The sequence below is a fragment of the Cyanistes caeruleus genome, chromosome 1 (assembly GCF_971803275.1).
Source record: "Cyanistes caeruleus chromosome 1, bCyaCae1.hap1.1, whole genome shotgun sequence".
NCBI lineage: Eukaryota > Metazoa > Chordata > Aves > Passeriformes > Paridae > Cyanistes > Cyanistes caeruleus.
This window is the reverse complement of record NC_141701.1, coordinates 19,589,342-19,610,501: the sequence shown is the minus strand read 5'-3', so window position 1 is coordinate 19,610,501 and position 21,160 is coordinate 19,589,342. Positions and strand designations below refer to the sequence as shown.

Here is a 21,160-nt window from a genome sequence, read left to right as displayed (position 1 = left end):
TTGCTTTTATCTTCATTAAATTATTTTACTTTAAATTTTACCATGGGCTATCAAGCCTGAGAATCTCTGCATATGTTAAAAACACTTCCACAAGGTATTATTTTTGAACCATATTATTTTAATGATTCATCATAAAGTATGATCTTTTGTATTGCTCTGATAGCAAAAAAGCAGTAAAAGTTAAAATATTAACTGTGCAGTATAGTTAACTTGGATAAGTGCAGCATTAAAGTAGATACACATTATCCAATATGAAGCATCAGAGGTAAAATCAAAGGGATTAAATTTGACAGAAGAGCCCCATTTAATTTCTTCCAACCCCTGTGGTTCTATTGAATAAAATGTACTTCAAGTACCTTTCTGGCCTGCACTAACATCTGCTGTTCTTGGAAAACAGTTTTTGCCAGAGATAGCTATATTACTGGAAAACGCTGGCCCACAATGGCTTGCAGAGAGTGCTATCTTGTCTCATTCTTACTAATTAATTCCCACAAGGCTTGCTCCAGGACTAGCTATTGTGAGCCCAGTGTGAAGAGGTTAGCTGGGAAAGCCACAGGAAGTGTAGTGGTAGCAGCAGCAGAGCCCATGCGTGTGTGCACATGTGTGTCCCCAAGAGATGTGTGCATGCAAAACGATGTATGAAACAGGCAAAGACAGGCTATAAGTGTAGTGACTCAGCTACAGCCCTTCCAAATAGCATACAAATTCTATAAATTATATCTAGTCTGACCAACTGGACACCATCCCAAAACTTAAGAAGTTAGTAAATCCCTCAAGTGTGATTGATTTTCATTGTGTAAGTTTGGAAAAATAAATCTTTGTTGAAGAAGTTATGAAACCCACTTATATCTGGAGACCTATGATGCCTCAATAAATAGTAGTGGTCAAACCCCACGTGCTTCATGTTTGTGTTGACTTTAGTGATAGCAGTCCCTAAGACAAGCCAGGGTTATGTGATTTTTCGTGGATGCATGTGTGTTTGCATGAGCACAGACACAGACACATACACATACACAAACCACTCATATTCATAACCCTGCTTTCAAACCGCTTCCTCAAAGAGGGAGGGAAAAACAGTTTTAATTTCACAGAACTGACCAGGAGAGATAATGAAGTACTTTCAAAACTCTTTATGTGTGGAAGCCCTAGAGGCAAACCCCAGAGCTTTCTTACTTTTAGCAACCAATTACCACCAAAAAAGAGTTTCCCCAATTATGAAGTATACTAACACAGGCTGCACAGACTCAATTTCACAAAGTGTATTGGAAAGACAGCATTCACATAATTAATGAGAAAATGCTGCATGTGTTCAGGCCTTCTGTTAATTGATTAAATGAGCCTATGTCTAAATCTGATTATAATCATGCTGTGGCAGTACAATGGAGAGTAAGAGGTAAAGGGACTTTCTCTTCCTCTCTTGTACATGCTTGGATATGTGGACACACGTCCTCACTCCTACTCCCCCTCCAAAAACTGTAAAAACAGGATAAAAACTGGGCTAATAGGAAGGGTAGCAGACTTCTCTATCGAAAGGGGGATAGCTTAATCACAATTAGTTGAACAGTTCTTGGTTTAGTGTCTTGGTTCCTGTTTAATCCATCACTGGCACTTGTAAAGTACAGTGGGCTTTATAGCAGGCATCAGTTTGATGCTTATTGTGGTTAACAGTTAACAAGTGCTGGTTAGTTTTCCTGCGGTGTCACAATAAAACACAAAACCTGCCATGTGCTTGTCATTTTTTTAAAGAAGGCCACAGTGTTCCCTAAGGGTTGTGAGAGAAGTTCATCCCATTGAACTGGTCAGCAAGATATCATTAGCTCGTTGTGTACATGAAATCCAGGGGTTAGAGCACCAAGCGTCACAAGCCAGTTTCTTTACCTCCTTGAGCTGATCAGAGGATCAGAGTATCAAGGAAGGATTAGCACTGACTTGGGATTTGTGTGATTGGTTAATTTATTGCGGCGATGGCAGGCCTTTCATCTATGGCAACATTTAATCAGCACGGCCATGGAGGCTATTACGGGTTAGCTCTTTTCTCAAGTCAGCCAGGGCTGCACCATCAGCCCTATCACAATTCCCCTGAAATTTCCAAATTATCTGGAACAGGCTTTAGCCTCACAGTAATAAAAATTAGAAGAGATCCCTGATAGCGCTGGTGGAAAAGGCTTTCACTTGCACAGGGCAAATTATAAATAGTATGAACGTGCACTTTAAAAAAAAAAATTCTCCACCTCTTAAGAGATGTGCAGGACTTATCACCCCTGCTCTGATCCAAATCCTCGTGGTTGAAAATTTATATTAGATTTTATCAGTGAGGCCTAAGTCTAGAAAAATCAATGAAGGTTATCTTTTATGTTGCAGGAACTTGTGGAAATATTGATTTTCATTTTATAGTGAATTTGGAGCATGAGTTGGTAATCACTGCTGAGCTGACTACAATGTTTGCCTACTGTATCTTTTACTGAGTTTTGCTCAAGTATTTAAGATAGTATATTCCTGTTGATTTTAGCATGTAGTTTGAAGTCAAATGTTGCTTAATACAAGTTGGTGCATTTACTGTTACATAATGTAATCCTTCAGAGTATTGTTGATTAGCTAATGTCTGTTGAATGATTTCTGAATTTAATGGCGATGTTCAGAATGAGAAGGAGGGATATTGGAGGACTCCACTCATATATCTTGCTTCTCTTTTTTCCTAAACCACTAACTAAAATACTAAGCATAAGAGAATGTAATGGAAAATAAGATAAAGAATGATAAAAGATAAAATACTCTTGTATGAAAAGACTTAAGAACCTGAATATCTGCTAGTGCAAATTATAGTTATTCAATCTATTAAGCATTAAATCTTTCAGAACTAATGAAAACTAGAAAAACTTCTACTGATAAAAGACACCATGGCCAGAGTTTATTAAATGAATCTAGATCCTTTATCTTGACTCTAAATGCTTTAACTAAGTAAAACAGTGATTCAGTGAGTGATTTTAGAGTTTTTCTCATGTATGCCCTTATTCACTCTCTGTAGTTTTTATTTCCATAGAGTATGTTTGCTTTTGATGTCATTTCTGTTGGTGGCGTATCTGTGCAACAGATTTTAAAATGGATGAATTCTTCAAAAAATCATTTGAATATTCAAATAAATCTGTTCTGCCAAATTTATGCCACTTTTGTCTTGATTTCAGGTAATGTGAGTTTTCTTTCAGACCTGATATAGAAAAAGGAATTTTTAATACCTTCCTCACACAATCTAACTCTAGGGCAAGTAAAATAAAACTCCATGAATTTCCAAAGGTAAAGCCTAACTGACCATGAGTACTTAAAACAGGGACACTGAGATAACTGTAGAGAAAAAACAATATATGTAGTTGGCTTTAAATAGATTTTGGAGTCTGGCCTCTGCTTGTTCCCTCCTTTGCAATTCCTTTGGGCAGAGGCTGTTGTTTCCTGAGTATAGAAGGCACAATGGTAACAAGACTTTGCCTGAGCAACCTTTCTAGCTTCCTAAGTAAGGATTTAAATCTGTAACTCTATAGGGATGTTGAAATACATAGGTTTTTTTTAAACATTGGTGCAGGAAATGGGACAGAAGTAGAGAAGATTTTTGCAAAGTACACATCCTCAAGAAAAATATGGTGCTGCAGGTAGCCATGAGCATAATTCATACCTCATCATTTTTAGCTGCAGAAAACTGACAGGAAAAAGTATATGAATGTAGATACCCAAATCTCATTGGAGCACGTGCAGCATGATGCTGGAGAACATACAAGGATGCACTTAGCAGCATGCACAGATATATAACATTCTAGTTCCTTGAATGAGCTGTGTGTCACTGCATTTGTTTACATTGTACTGGCAAGCTAATTATGCCCTACTGTGCTTCTAATGCTGACATTATTTTAGATTCCTGACTTTTAGTCTTCTTCTTGAGTGTTTGGTTGGTACATCTTTGGTTCTATCCATTTTTCTCAAATCACAGTCTTTTCATATATTACACAGATGTATTATGGATTTGTAGATATGAGTAATGATGTGTCACTGAGATCAGGGAGAGCAGTATTGTGTCCCTTCTGTGGTTTTCGATGCTCTTATTAAGCTGTTATTCCTCTAGATGGAAATTATTTTCAGGAAAAAGCAACAAATGAACAAAAAACCCCAAACAAACAAAAAAGCCACTAAAGAAATTGAATGTATAATATATTCCTTAAGTGGAATTTCTATGAACTAGTCCTGGAATTTTAATGAACTATTAATACTGGCAGTATATGTAAATAAAATTAAGGTAGGTTTTACCTCCAATAATCTTATATAAATAATATAATTATTTATAATAATTTTATAAAGTGCAGTGGGATAGAAGAGGGTATTTTTTCTTCTTAAAGGTAAATGCTTATGATATCCAAAGCCTGTAATCCTTGAAGGTTGTCCCACAACAGCTCCTACTGACTTCTCTGGTATTTTGAGCTGAAGAAATGCAGAGATAAATATTTCAAAGGATCAGGCTTGATATGTTTGGGGATGGGATGTGTTGGGTGGAGGGTTGGTAAGTGTAGCAACATTTTTTCCCTTTAAATTCAAAATGAAATTATTAACATCATAAAATCTCTGACAGTCAAGAAACTCCAAAGAAAAGATGATCTGCAAAGATTGGTTTAAATTCTGTTCTCAAAATCACAGGTGCAATTCCTTCTGATATCAATGGGCATACTGTCTTTGTTACTGAAAGTAAAATGTGACCTGATATCTATTTGCTTGTCTGTTATGGAACTACAGATGAGGCTGCAGAACCAAAGAGATAACGCCTGGGCAGGTTTGATAGCTTTTGCAAACTGTTAGTCCTGAGCCTGGAATTTGCATGAAACTACACTGAATATTTTATTTTGTATACTTTAGGCCAGTGATAAGTTTAAAGAAAACACTTAAAGGGTTAACAATACAATTATTCAGGATTTAGAACATTTTTTTATATTCTCTACTTTATTATCATTAATTGTTCGAGTCTTTTGCCCCAAATCAACTAATACTTATCATATGTTCTTCAAAATTTACCATAATTGGAAAGACTATTCTTTTCATTACTGAATAATATATTTCCATAAATTTTTCTTTGACCCATATGCAGATTCCAGAAGTTCACCTTTTTAAGATTCTTCTCTGTTGCCATTAGTTATACACGAATGAGAAACTACCAAGTGATTACATACAACAATCATCTGAAGCATTGCTTCTGTTGGAAATATACCATGCTTACCTGATTTTTTCACAGTGATAATTGCCAAGGTTGGCTGTTAGTTACAGCTTTATCACAAGTTTTTGCTCATTAGGCTTTAGGAAATATTTTAGATTAAGTTTGAAGAAATGGAGATGTGCAATCAGATGATAAGGTAGTTGTGTGCTGGATTACTGAGGTTTACTGAGTGATTTCTAGTAGCAGCAGATTCTTCCACCTCACCATTACTGTGTGCAGGGCATGATACTCTCTTTCTTTTGAATTTTTTTAGAAAGCCCTTTATCTGCTGTAAGCTCCATGACTTTTTGTGCCTGTTGAAGAAGGGAAAATACCCACAAGAAGGGAGGACTTCTCTGGGGAGTATATGGTGAAGTTCCCCCAGGTCTTCATAGATTCTTCAGGAAAGAAAATATTTGACCCTAGTTTGTCCCAAAGAAGACAAGTCCTTGGAATTGGCCTGGACAAATAAATCACATACAAGTAATCTTTCCCTTTCAAAATAATTATATACAACTATAGCAATGCCAAAGGAGTTGGGATCTATATGATCATATCTATATGATACAGGGATGTCAAGTCAGTTGGTTAACAGGCCAGTTTAGGAAACTCAGCAATTTAAAGGTAATATGAAAACAAGATGGAGTTGGAAGATAAATAAATAAATAAATAGTGACGTTGCTGTTTAAAGGAAAAGATCTTACTTCAAATAAAGCAGTGGGAAATTAGAATTTTTATACCTTCCTAGAATTATTTGTAGTATGTTGACTAGCCAGTACATTTCTACATTATTTTGGTCATATACCTGGGAAATAAGCCAATACTGATAAATAGACTTGATGTTTGAAAAGCCTTTAGGATTAATCTAGTGATTATAGTGTTGTAAATTTGGAATTTGACCCCAGAAAATGTTGTCCATTTGACTTTATGAAAATGATAGATTTTGAAAAAATGTGAAAGGTAAGTTGCTTTGAACTCTATATATCACATTAATTACAGAAAAATGGGAAATGTTTCAGAAGTTGAAAAATACAATTGGAACACATCCTGAGTCAGAGAAACTAATTCAAGTCATTCTCCTGGTAAACATTTTCTTACCTGGGTATATTCCAGCACAATCCTTACATGTGTTATGCACCTCACTCATTCTTTTTCAAAATCTCAAATTATCAACATTAAACAATTAAAACAACTTGGATCAGACAAGAAGTGTAGTTTTTTTCCCAGTGTCATGAATCTGTTCTTTGGTTTATTTACAGTGCAGGTGAGGTCTGTGAGGGTTGTTTTGCCACATAAGTGTTTATTAAGAAGGAAGAAGGAAAGTTAGCTTGTCCACTTTAATGGGTTCAATTTTCTGTAAATAAGAAGAGCAAGTATTAAGATTTCTAGCACCATTCTCTACATCTTGTGTGTATTTATAAATACACATTTATAATCCCATTTCTTATTTTAATCCAGTTATTTTCTCAAACTTTCAAACAGTTCTGGGTAAACTTAAAATTAGTCAGTGTTTCTTTTTAATAAAACTGAGTATTGTAGTACTGATATTTAACTAATATTTTATTGTAAATGGTGTCTTTATTTTAATGTATTGAAAGCTTGATAACCTTCAATTTAATGCGGACACCATTCAAAATCGTAAGATAATTTGCACACTACATCAGTCACTTCAAGTTATATGGGCTCAATTACATGTAAATTTTGCTTTTATATAGAAAAGTATGGTTTTTATTAATACATATATGTTGTTCAGTTCTGAAAAAATATCCAAGTAATGATCTTTTAAACTTATCTATGTTGAAGTGAATGAAGTAATTCTGCAAAATATCAATTAAGCATTTTACTCTCAGTAACAGCAGTGGAAATTCCATAAAGAGTCTATTTCTGCCCGGTACTAAAAGGTCTCTATATATTACATGGTAGGAAGAAGGTAAAAGAATCGATAAAATTGATGTCTGTGGACCATTTACCTTTTACTTTGAATATGGAAAAATTTCTATGGCTTCCGTTGTTTTCAGTGATGAATTGTAGAAGATGTAAGAACTGCAGTTTCACTTTGTCATGGTGCTGCCAAACAGATATTATAATGAAACTGTCTTGAATATTGAGGCACATAAAAGTATAAATTTGATTGCAATATTATCTGTGCCTTGTAAAAATCAGAAAGTTGGTTTTCTTTTTGTTTAAATTTGATTGCATTTAAGGAATTTTTTGAGTCAAATACCTGCCTATTAATTTTCAATGCACTGTGGTTAACATGCTATTTTGTTAAAATCCCTGGCAGTCTTCTGTGACGTACTTAAGAAGGAGAAGCTTTAAAAAAGTGTTTGAAAAGTAGTCTGTTTTATAATACAGTATAGAGATATATAATTCCTCTGAAAAATATGCTTTTTACAGTCAAATAATTTAATATCTAATATAAAAAAGGCAGGAGTGTGGTTTATTAGAAAATATCCCATTCCAGTTGTCAAGGTTTTCATCAAAATCCCAGGCCCTGTGGAGTAATCTAAGGATTTTCTCTTCTGTTTTCTTAGTTGTTTTTTGAACTATAATCCCAGTAATGAGCAAGTAACAAAACTCAGCTGTACCTATGAAACTACCACCTATCACAGTTCTTTCAGTCTCAAACAGGATAACCAGAGCATAACTACTGTGAAGCAATACAATTATGAATTTCTTGAGGGGGAAAAAGGAGAGATAAGTGCACAGAAGTCAGCTAACACTGATGCATGGGTGGCTACAGCATGCAAAGGGTTAACAAGATTTTCATTTTAGATAGTTGCCGTAGTAACAATCAGAGAGCTCAGGCTGTATCTTTTCTATTTGTGGGGAATGTTTAGATTTACAGAGTAGCTCAGCTTATTATATATCTGCCTTGATTGCTGGATAAGGCTCGTTGATTAAAAACAGAATAAGATGCATTTTTATAATACTAAGGCAACCCACTGCCCCCTGCCTCTGCCTCCCATCACTCTTTGTCCAGATCTCTCTCAGCTCTCCCAGCACTTGCCCGCTGCCCAAGGTGTGGCTGTAAATCAAGTTTCACTTGAACTTTCAAGGAGCAGGGGCTGGATCTGCCTAAGCTGCATGGAGCAGGCCCTGAGCATCCCTTTTTTCCTTCCAGTGGCTGATGCAAACCTAAAGCCATGGCACCACCAGCTCTGGGTTTGAGCACTGCTTCTTTTGTTTGATGTTGTAGCTTGTGTTTGCTTCACCATCCTAGTAAATGAAAGCTTGATCAAAGGTCACCTCCAAAGTGGAGGAGTGAAGAGGCAGATTTCCATCATCCAACTGTTCTCCTCAGAATTAGCAGGAGCTATCAGAAGCTCCCTTCAATGTGCAGATGGGATCTGACTTGTGAGAATTAGGCAATTATTTATTTTCTTCCCTGAAAAACTGAGAAGGCTTGTGGTGACCACAGCAGCGCCTGTGCAGAGGTTGTAGTAACTCTGAAGGCTGGAGGCTGCCACAGGAGACCAATGCCCCATGCTGATGGCATCTTCACAGCTCACCTGAAGGCTCCTATCTCTTGGGAGCAGGGAAAAATCCTTGCTCAACTGGAACACCAGGTTCAAGTCTGCCTTGAACAGCTGCTACCACTTAGTGCCAAGTGATACGAGGTACTTGTTTGAAATGGATATGGTGGTGGCAGTAGTGTGACATTTTAATGCCTAATTCTGTGATAAGAAGAGAAATTCTGGTATAAAGTTGTACTAACTTGTGGGGTTTGATAGCCCTGGTCTGCTCTGATTCTGCCAATTTCTAAAGCTTTTGCTCTTTGCAAGCTTAATTTACCTCTGTTGCTTTGTGGTGTTAGGTTGCTTTCTTGGCTCCTTAACACACAACTTAGAGTCTTTCTTTCTCTTTTATTGGCTTCATTGGTATCTTGAAGTGCTAGGAACATTTGGAAGCTGGTGCTTTTTCTTTTTTTTTTTCTTTTTTTTTTTTTCCTCAGGTATCTGAAAATTCATTCAAAAATTTTACTGAAAGGATAAAGGATTTGATTTTATTGGATTGGATTGGGTGTTCTTTGAAGCAGGGAAGACGTTCAAGGAAAAATTACTTTTTGGAATTAAGAAGTAATTTTTTGTGAAACTGGTCTTAGCCAACAGTAGAATAGTTTTCTAATCACTTAAATTCAGTCTGCAGAGTGGTAGTATTCAGCTTGACTCTTATTACCACTGTGAGTTTTCATTTCATACAGCAACAACAAAATTAACCTGACCTCTGTATAGTACCTATGTTCAAATTTGTTGTTCTTTTTGATGCTTCCCACTTTTGGAAGTCAGCCCACTCGCACTTGAGGAACACTCCTTGGATTTGTGATCTCAGAGTCTTTACAGATCCCAAGGTGTCCTATTAGAGAGCACTGAGCTGCAGCACTGCTGGCCCAAAGTGGATTCATTGACAAACTGGCAACTGACAAGAGTTTGATACCAGCAGTCTTTAATCATAGATGTACCCAGTTACTGCATTCATCAAATTCACACTGTTCTGTTTCCTCACATGGAAGTGAATGAATGCATCTGCTCCCTTTAAGCAAACACCCTTTTATCAACACTGTCATGTAAACATGGGATACCAGCCTGTGTATATCCATCAGTCCCAGAAACAAACTTGTGTTCATAACGAAATTCTTGCTGCAAAGAATTTCAAAAAATAAAATTTATTTCTTTGTTAGAGAAAGATCCTTTAAGTAAACTTGTCAAGCTTCCAGTTTCTTTGTCTATTGTTACTTATTTCAAGTGACAGTGGTTTTTATTTTTAGTTCCCTAAATTATGTTGGTATGGGAGAGGTTTGGGCTTTGTTCATTGTTATTTTCAAATTACAAACATAGCACCAGGTCCCTATCTCCCTCTTACCCCTTCTTTTATGTGTATATGTTTCATAACTATCTGTATGAAATTTCCAAGTAAAACTCATATTCTTGGAACTGCTTTTCCTTATGGAAAGTATTTTACCCTTAATTTCATTGTGTTCAAAACCAAAAGCCTGAAAACAGCATTCCTACACTACTTCTTTGTTTCCAGATTTTAAGATCTATTATGCAATAGTATAGTGCATAATCATAATTATGCATTCATGATGATGTTTGTACTGGCTTAACTCAGGAATAGTGTGAGAAAGCTAATCTCGAAGCTACAGGCTGTTTTCCTGGACTTTAGATTCTGATCTGAGCTGTTTGTTGAGTCTTACTGGAACCAGAGCCCCATACTCACCAGTCCTGCTGCTGGATTCTCCATCTTTATCTCCAGTCCCAGTGAAGGACCTTCACCCATTCTTTTGAAACTTTTTTTTTCATGGAAACTTGCGTAGTTGCAGTTCTTAGTCATGCTGCATATAATCAGTACACTGAAGCAATTTAAGTGAGAGCTGTGTTACAGAACTATGTCATACAAACTACAAAAATTGAGGATACTTTCAATCTGTCATTGGGCATTTTAGGGAAATAAATTTTCATTTTTGTGCAAGAATAGTGAAATAAAATCCTCATGCTTTTAAGACAGAGGGGAAAAATTGCGTGATTAAGTGTAGCATATTCTTCAACTGGAAGAAAGTAACTGCTTGCAAGGTAAAGGTGCTGCTCTGCTCAGTTTATCTTCTTGGTCCAAGCTTTCTGAAATGATAAAGAAAATGTAAGCACCATGAATCTGTAATTCAGATCTGTGACAGATCATATTGATGAGAAAACACAGAATTTTGGAAAGTATTTTGTCTGAAATCCTCCTATTAATCCGTTAATTAGTGCCACTGTTACTTATTTTAAAATTTATGCAAAATTTGATGGTATAAAAGAAGAATTAAAACCCCTAAAATACTGCACAGTCATACATTAAAATCTATTGAACTGATTTTCTTTTGAAGTCTATTTTACTTTTTGAGAGGTTTTCCCCTGATAATATTTGGGGAAGAGGTTTTCAGTGAAATAAAAAAAAAAAATAAATTACATGAAAACACAATGCATATCTTATGAAAGTTTAACTGGCTAAAGGAAATTTTACAACATTCCATTTTTGACATACTAGAAAAACAGAAATTGTAGGTGAATAGATAACCAGATAATTCCAATTATTTTTAAACCTTTCTATCACTATTGTATATATATAGTTTGTATGTAAAGTTAATTGCTCTCCTCATTACTTGTGAACAAAAAAGCATAGGGTAATAGTAAAAATCACTTAAGGAACTTTGTTCCTGTTTATTTATACATAAGCTGTCAAGTATCATGCATAATGCAAGAGTGTACCAGCTAGCAACACACTCACAGAGAACCATTTAAGTTTGTTTTTTTATGGACACAAGAAGCTGATTTTAAAGCCATCCCTAAGAAGATTGTCCTTGATTTTACATTATCCTGGGTGGGTGTTTCAATTTCTTCCATTTACTATCACGCTCGCTGGGGAAAAAATATCCTACTGTCTGCTTAATAGTGATGGAATTTTCTACATGAAGATGTAAGGAGGAATTAGGTTTTACCCCATAATTATATATTAAATCAGTGTTAAAATACAGTTGTAATCAAATCCTTTCATATCCCAAGGCCACACATTTGATACAGTACATTGGAAGGTCAGAATACTTAGCTGAGTATACACCCCTTGAGACTCAACAGATGTACAGATACGTGGCCTAATCCCAAAAATGCATTCATAAGTCTGGAAGATCAGAATTGAGCCTTAATTCTCTAAAGGACTGCCACAATGTTGTGTGGTCCTTTCATCCAAATTAGAATGATTCATTATGCCTAGTCCATTAGCACCATCAGGGATAGGTGTGGGCCATAAAATCTGCATTAGGATTTCTAAATATGTCAAGGATAATCTTAAAAGGAGATAAACTGGGATGTTTCAACTGAACTAAAAATAATTAATCAAAGTCATACATGTAGGCTTCTGGTTGTTGAATCATGTGTTAAACTTCTCCCTTAAATGATTATTCTATCTTAACAAATATAAAACTTGGGCAGAGGATTGCATGTTGGATTTGTTCTCTTACTTTAAAGTACTACATTTCCTCTTAGTAAAGATATATATATATAAATAGCTAATAGAAGGATACATAAAAATCTTTAAAAGTCCTCGAGAAAGGCAAAGATTATTTTCTATTCCCCAATTCTATTTCAAATTAGAGAGAAATTTATATATAATATTTTGTGTGCTTTAAGTGTGTGCACCAGTGAAATTCAAATATTGTGTAATGCATCACCAAGAGAATTACCTACACCATTGACTACAATGCCTTTGTATTGAATACGTATTTCATAAAGACCTCACAATATTCATTGGAAAATGTAATCCTAATAGAGCTGCACTCGTTTATACATTTAAAATATTGGACAGGCATATGCAAAGAACTTTCTATTTTCTCCCTCTTTAGTTCTGAGAAAGAAAAAAAAACTTAAAAAAAATTAAAATTAAACAAAATTTATCTTATACTTCTGCTAAAGCATGACTTATTCACTATTCATAACAAAAACATTCACTTTCCTAAAGTAAAATACACAACCTGAGTTTGCAGATCCAAAGTACTGAAAATATATAATAAGCAGAATCTATAACTAGCTATTCTGTAGTTCTGTGTAATGGGTGTTTTATAGAAGGCTTTATGCACATCCTTTTTTATTTTTATATTTTTAATGGATTCATGGAATGATGGAATAATTTGGGCTGGAATGGGCCCTAAAGATCATCCACTTCTAACCCCTCTGCCTGGGGCAGGGACGTCAGGCTGCTTAATGCCCTATCCAGCCTGGCCTGGAACAGATATAGGGAATCTTACTCTCTGGGCAACCTGTGCCAGTGCCTTACCACTCTCATAGTGAAACGTTTCTCCCTTGTATCTAATCTAATCCTACTCTCCTTCAGTTTAAAGCCATTCCCTTTTGTCCTATCATTACCTCTTTTTCTATTCTTTGGATAAAAATGAACACATGATACATTAAATTTGGACTTCTGGAAAAGGTGATTTAAATCATCCTTTCCAGGATAAGAAAAAGTATAAAAAAGAAAAAAAAACAAACTACAAAATTGCTCTAAACTAGAAATTATTTGGTACCACATTAAACTAAGCTGGAGATACAGAAATCATTGTGGATTGCTTTGGTTTAAATAGCTAGACCATGGCACCAGGCAGAATTAATCCATATGCAATATAAATGTCTTCTGGAAATACCTGTGTATTTGTCCCCTTGATCATCTGAAATACCTGTTCTCACATTAACTGCCCCAAGCCTCAGTGATACTTGTGCAAAGTGAGAGACAATTGCCAGAAGCTTACCAGGGGCTGATGGTTTATCCCACAGTTTAGTCCATCATCGTATCCAGAGTAAATTCAATGTTCACAGAATTGCAGCTGAGCCATACTGAGCCAAGTACTCATCTATCTTATATGAGAAATGTTTGGCAAAAGTGAAATGAGTTACATTCAAACAAGTGCATTTCGAAAGTGTTTACTGACAAATATTAACATGGCCTCATTAGTAAAAAGAGAGATGCAATTCTTAGAGTATGCAATAATTTACAACAGTGAGGTTAACCCAGTAGAAAAAAATGCACTGATAATTCAGTGTGAAAGTGTGCAAGCAGCACTGCATTATATCTTGTCTAAAGATAAGTTATATAGTGTGTGATTTCATCGGTACAGGTGCATGTCATCTCTGAGATAGTATTATCCAAAGTATTCAACTTTACGGTAAAGCAGGAAGGTTCAACACCCATGACAGATACCTGAATACTAAGACACACTGACAGTGCTCATGCTGCCCACAGGTATCAACTCATCACAACAGAGATGATTCACTTAGAGTTGTCAATTTTCAGAATATCCTCAGCACATTTATGCTAATCACAGCAGTGACTAAGAATACAATTTCCTGTTTCTGGTCATTGTGTAAACACACAATACATATATAAACTGCTTCCCCAAAGAACAAAATAAACAGGAAAGAGAGTAAAAGGAAAAATAAAATGAGAACGTGAAATCAAGAGAATGATGGCAAAATACACTGCTATCCATCCCATGCTCCTTGAAAAGGAAGTTATCTATACATAGTCATGTATTTATAAAATGGGGAAAAAGAAGAGGTAGGAAAGGGCAGGGAAGTATCAGCTGTGGAGTGAAGGCAGCTGAAGGCTTTAGAGGAGGGAAGGAAGGACCAGAGTCGAAAGCCCATCAAGACAAAATGATGTGGGCAGTGGAAGATCACTGAGATCCATTTTCCAGCTTTTCCATTCCAGTTCCAATCGGTTGATTGTCACCTCCTCCAGGACCACAGAAGCAGACAGAAGGAATCATCAGGACTCAGATAGGTACAGGTATTCCAGAATATGAATTTATTTATTCAAAGTTTTTTGAACTGGTAAAGAGTTTGAAGATGGGTTCCAAGGGTATATCCTGAGTTAAAAATAACAAATTGGAGTTGCTTTTGACAGTATCACTTTGTACCTAAATTCACCAAATTACAGTGACATTTGATTTATATTTATTTTACAGATTTGAAAAAATGCACTCTAGTTAGGTAAAATGAATTGAACCCCATATTTAGCACACATTTAATTTGCATTAGGCAGTCACATTTGATAGCCACAAAAATTTTGAATTCATATTAAAATCCTGACAAGTGTTGGAAAATATTAACATACCTAGGGTGTGGAGTTTTTTTGTTTGAATAATTTCTTTGGTCTGCTTTAGGTTTGTGGGTGAAATGTACATAGTGATACATGGTGAAATGTATGTTCAGTCTTGTCACTTGACAAGTGATGATCCCTTGGGGTAAACAGCAGGGTTTCGCAGTTGCAGGGAATCCCAGCTGTCTTTTGGGATTCCATCTGTGTGCACATTTCCCCCTGCCCCCCCCCCCCCCTTTTTTTTTTTCCTTTCTTTTTTGTGTGTTTGAAACATTTAAAGGGTTTGGTTTGACCACAGCCTCTTCAAGTGTTACCAGTATTTTTCTTCTACTACCACCAAAAATGGTAGTGGGAGGTAGATCCTTCTTTTCTTCATCACTAGTTTTCATGGCCTGTCACAAGTAACAATTTCAGTGCAGATATACAAATTCTTGAACACTCCCTCTGAGATCCTGGATCCCATAAAGTTGTAAAGTAGTAACTGAAACAATTATCCCATTCTGTCTGAAGATTTAGGTGAAATTAATTGAATACATTATGTTGGCATGAGGTTTTCAAAGTTTGTGGCTTTGGGATTTGTTTTTCAGCCACATGGACTAAGGATTACAAAATTTCTTTTGATTTTAATTCAAATTTCAAGATGTCCCCTGCAGACATAGGGGGCTGTGAAAGCTGAAATGCTGGTACAATTGTAAGATTCCAGAGTGAGTGTTTATAGCTGGAGACTGTCATGTCTTTGCTTTAATTAGTGATGTTGTCATCAGCATGGAACCACAGCACTGAAAACCTCCTGACATCTCCAGTATTGCATTAGTGGCGAGCAGTTGCCTCTGCATGTCTAGCAAAGAAAGCTGTGGCACTGTGAAGTGCTGCCATAGGCCTTGACTGGCAGGCTTTCCAGAAAAGCCCTTGAAATAATATTCTTCCAAGACTGAATCCTCCTTGGAAAAAGATAAGAGTTTTCGGGGAAGCTACAGAAACTGAAAGACAGTCCAGCTGATTGCATACAAATAAACAACAAAATGTGGATCTCTGTTTGTCCATTGGGCTGTTTGGATGGGATTGTCTTACAGCTTCATGAATTTGTAATCAGTTTTAAGGAAAAGAAATGCATTTAGACAGTCAGTGTGAGAGGTGATAAAATGGAGTTACCACTCTTCTTATTATTCAGAAACATCTTAAAACAAATATTAATTAATCAGGGATAGTCTGAGACCTATACAAATATCTGTTATTGCGCTGTACAGAATGACCCTTAGGAGCCCTTCCCAACTGAACTGATTTGATGAGCTTATAAAGTTTGATGAATTGAGTATGGTGATCATCGAAGGTGAGCTCAACCTCTCAAGAGGGGATGTTCTACAGTTTCAGCATGTCCACCTTGTGATGATCTGATTGAATTTAAATAGAATTTCAATTTAGAAACCTCCATCAATATAACTGGTGTTTTGCTTTCCCAGACTCATATCTGAAGGCACCTGAGATGTGTTTACAGCTCTCCTCCCAGTACACTCTTGGTTTTAATTGACTACATAAACTAACTCTGCCCAGGGGGTATTGGAACTTTCTGCAAGGTCATGAAGATATTCTGGTAGTATTCTGTGTCTTTCAGGGGAACTCAAGCTCTTTGGAAGATTTAGGAAGAAAATCTGTTTTCAGGAGCCAAAATACAGTAAGAAACAAAGCCTTTGAGTATCAGTACATCTCCTTAAATAATGCTGAACACATCTTGGAACACCATGCCTGGGACAGGATGGTCATGTCACAGTGACTTACTGAACATGAGCTCAGTAGCACAGCTTCTGAAGAAACAGCTAGCACTGATCAGGCATTTGACATCAGAATTTCATAGATTTCAAACAACTTGATCATGCCGTATTTTTCTTCAGCGTGGGGGTTTCCTCAAGATTCTGCCAGGCCACACACATCATATGTTAGAAATCTTTGCAGGGAAGAGCCCATCTAATGTTACTTGTCAGCACTGATTCCATTTAGCAAGAGTGTAAAACTATTTTCGGCCTGCTGTGATGGCTATTTTTATCTCCATTAACCTCTTGACTGAATATAAACATTTATTGAGGGTTACCTCCCTTGTTTGTCCAGTTGCTTCAAAGGTTAGTGAAAAGTGGATGCCTGCCTGACCTCTTTTATCCTCATTAGCTAATTCTAATTGTTCCCTGAGAGATCACAGTTTTGACCCTGCTTGTCCTTGTCAAATTTGTCTAGTTATGGCATGAAAACATTAGCAGAAATTGCATTTTCAGGAAAACATTGCTCAAGTGTAGAAAGTTACCTAGTGTAGAGCAGTGAACAATACTGTGGGTCTATAATGTGCCTTTGTTTGAAAAATGTGAGGCAATTACTGCATGGCCTCATCTTACAGACACCTGTGTTAGCAGATCCCTGTGATTATACTTGGGCAGTAGGGAGAATGTTTTGTAAGCTTTTCAGTAATGTGTAGCAGTTCTTTTGGAGGGAGAAATAAAATTTATGTTTGGATTTTGAAGTCTTATTTGTAGACAGCTGCAATATTGTTGCTTCTGTATCAAGAAAGCTTTTTCTTGTGTGTAAAAAGGTACATTTATTAAGCTAGAAATATTCCTGCTAGCACTTTAAAAAAACCCAAACAAAAGAGTATAAACTAGGTAACACCTACCACCACTGTGTTGGGAATAACCAACTAAATTTTGCAGTATGGCAAATACATCTTACAAATTACAGGATGATTTTCATAGAACTCTCTATGAGAGTCAGAGCATGAACATACTTTAATTCAAGTAGGATGATGTCCCAAAGGTAAAAGAGCTGTCATGAAGAACATGTTGCCCTGCCAAGACTTTCTTCGGTGTCAAGCCAAGAAAGCCCTTTTTCATGTGCCTTGGTGGTTCTCAGCTGTGGTTGTACAGCTGAGACAAAGGACCTGGCAGGTCTCAATTAGGTATCTCAAACAGACAGGTCCCAGGCTTCAGAGGTTGTAACCAGTGCCTTAAATTCCACAGACACTTAGTGCAAATTAAAAAGCACTGGTGTAATGTGCTCAAAGCACGATATCCTGCTTTAGAAGCGGGTTGCCGCATTCTGCACCCGCTTCAGCTTTCAAATGGATTTAAAATGTAGCCTCAGGTATAGCGCATTGCAGTAGTCTAATCTTGAGGTGATAAAGGCATGACTGATTTAACCATAGCTTCTTGTTATCTTGGACTGGGGTCTTTTCATTTTAACCATTTTAAGGCAATGGCCTTTCCTGAATCAGCAGGCTTGCTTCAGTTCTTCCTGTGTAATAGGGCACAACGAGAGCAAGGCTCTCTCAGCGGTGAACACCTGTGAACGTGTAAGCCTCACAGGATGCCAGACCCCAAGAACTGCAGCCGTGGTCCTGACCTGCCCTACAGCTCACACAATATGCCAGGAAGGTGCATCAAAGGGAAGCCACTGCTGGTATCCCTCAGTGGAGCTGCCAAGCTTTACAAGCAGCCGGGGTCTTGTGAAGTTTTGCTTTCATATTAAAATAAGTTTATTTACATATCTCTGCAGCTTGGGAGCAGAGCTATGGGAGAATGGGAAAATCTTTTGAGGTGTCCACCCGTTCTTCTGGGCCAGCAGAGCTGTGAGACGAAACACCCTGTTCCTCCTCCAGCCTATCTCTAGTGCTTAGAGACCTCTCTCAGCTGCAGAGCTGATTACAAGTTTAGCTGCCAAGCTGACCTGGAAGCTAATTTAGTGATAACCATGGAGTTCTTTAAGTTCCAAAAAAGCCCTGTAAATGGCGAATGGCAAAGCAGACACACATGCTGACTGCTGGTGCTCAGTCTCCCTGCTGCTTCATCTCAGAAGGGATGAGGCCTGGGCCCCTCTCCTTGTCTGGAGGAAACTGGGGCGGTGGCCTGGGACTAAGCCTACCACTTACTAAAGGAGAAATTAATCTCCATGAGAAAGTCAAACGGTATCTCTGTATCTCATTCTTCCTCAGCAGTATGTGGTTAAGTATAATCCTTTCCCAGGACATATTATTTGTCCTGTCTATGTAGATAAACTATTGCCCAGCACAAGAAGATCCTGATATTATTTGAGGCTTTTTGATACCACCTTAATGCAGATAATACCCTTAGAGATGGAAGAGACACAATGAAATGTCAGACGTCTGGAAAGGAGTAAACCAGAAATAGGAATTAGATCTTGTGAAAATTAAATAGATGATCCCTTCTGCACTTAAAAGATAGAATTTTGTTTTTTTCTGTTTTTTAACTTGGCCTCCAACTTAGGGGAAAAAAACCCAACTTTTTTGAATGTCTTAATCATTTGTGGTGTACTTGGAAAAGTCTCCTAGCTGGATAATGTTTCACTGTCTTTTGATTGTACTTGGGATTACCAAAGACTGAAAGCACATATAAGCACAAAAACATGTTAAAGGCTTGACTGAAATGGCACTTGGAGAAATGCAGCAAGTATTGGAGTGTGTCCTGATCCTTCTCTCCATTATTGCTATGCAGCCACAGTTGCCAACATTCTTGCTACAGCTTGTATTCAATTTGGGTATGATTCTCAGCCGTGTGAGGAATAGCCACTATAAATTGTTTCTGTGGCAGCCTTAGCACTGTTTCGGTGTAAATTACAGTAAAGTTCAGACTTTTCTATGATAGAAGGCAGAGATAATATTTTGATTACCTTTCATCTCATCTGCTGCATCTCTTTTTCAATTCTTGCCTAGTTTTTTGTCATTATTTTCTATGTAGCCCATATGTATACGCTTTACACTGATTTCGTAACTGATAGGCTTCTTGATAATTTACATAGATAATTACATAAAAACTTATCCAAATTTTAAAAAAATTAATTGTTTTGCTTACTGCTTAATTATTAATAAGAATTTAAATTCAGAATACAGGTGCATGCTGTTGGGTTGACTTTTGCAATACTTCATATAAGCAAAACATACTTTCTGCAACTTCCCATAGAGAAAGCAGTATTAGGAGTTGAGACACTGAACGTCTCTTGTTTCAGTATTTTTACACTAGGTAGGTACATTTTTGCTAGATGTTACATTTCTTTTTCCTGCTTTCATTCATAATTTCTATCTGTTTTTTCCCAATATATAGGGAAGATGAATAACGTGATGATAGAAATGTGACATGCACAAACATTTGTATGAAAAATGTAAAATGGGGAATGAAAATTAAGTAAGAAGCAGTGTATTTGATAAAACAGTATTCGAGTCTAAATAGCTAAAACCCCCACAAAAATAGGAAGACATGCAAAATTTAATTTCTTTCTGTTTCACCGTTATTTAAATATTAAGGTAATTATAGTAAATATATATTATTTAAGATTATTGATTAAATCTTATATAACAAAAATATTTTAAGCGATATCTTATTTTCAGTAAATATTTTCAGGTATATTTTGTGAATGTGGTAAATGTTTTTATTCTTCACTACATTTCTAGAATTGTTATCAATAATAAATGTTGGCAAAGCACCTGGAATGTCCATGTAAAAATGATTTTCTGTATCTTAAAATGTTTTATCTCGGTCAATAGTAGAATAAAATATAGGTTGAGACAACTAGAGGATTATTGGTGGAGTATAAAATTAAATTCTCTTACAAAATACTGTAATGTCTTGGACAGAATTATATTCTGGAAAAAAAAAATAACAGTTACATTGTGACTATTTTACTTTGTACTCTCTGTTGTGGTTTTATTCTTGAAACAGAGGAGAACTGTCCATGATAGAAGTCTAAGTGCCATATACTGACAAAGTCAGGACTACCCACAGGATTTTTGCCATTTAATTAGTAAAAGGAGTTACGTGTTAATAAATTTGAGGCCTCTTCCTTATCTCCTCAAATAAAAAATTCTCTAATTATAGAATCTGAAGCACAGGCAGGAGATGGTAAATTGCCTGCATGCTTTTCAGGTGTGGTGATGTCATGCTTTACTTTTGTCTTTGAGTGTATAAATACAACTTCTTTCAGTTTTTTTGCAATGAAACATTAGCATTATTACTATTTTAGTCATAGTAAATTCACACATTAACAATAGCAAAAAGGCAAAAATTCCATTATCCATTCAGAACAATTTCCTCTGATAATACAAATGTTACCCAGGACAGATCATGGAAATGGATACCAATTCTTTAAATTCTTTCCTGTTTCAGGAAATAGTGAGATCCCATTGATAATGAGGTACAATGTGTCTAAAGTTCACTTCTAAGCACTTGGCTTTTTGCTGTGAAAGTCATCTGCATTCCCTTTATAATTCTCAGCCACCAGAGATCTGTATAATCTTGGAGATCTGATCCAATATCATTC

General features: G+C 36.4%; 1 protein-coding gene across 2 annotated transcripts in view; it reads left to right on the top strand.

Moving 5' to 3' along the window:
* ZFPM2 (zinc finger protein, FOG family member 2) overlaps positions 1–21,160 on the top strand; it is a 305,701-nt gene that overhangs the window by 173,799 nt on the left and 110,742 nt on the right. The gene's annotated exons all lie outside the window — the stretch shown is intronic.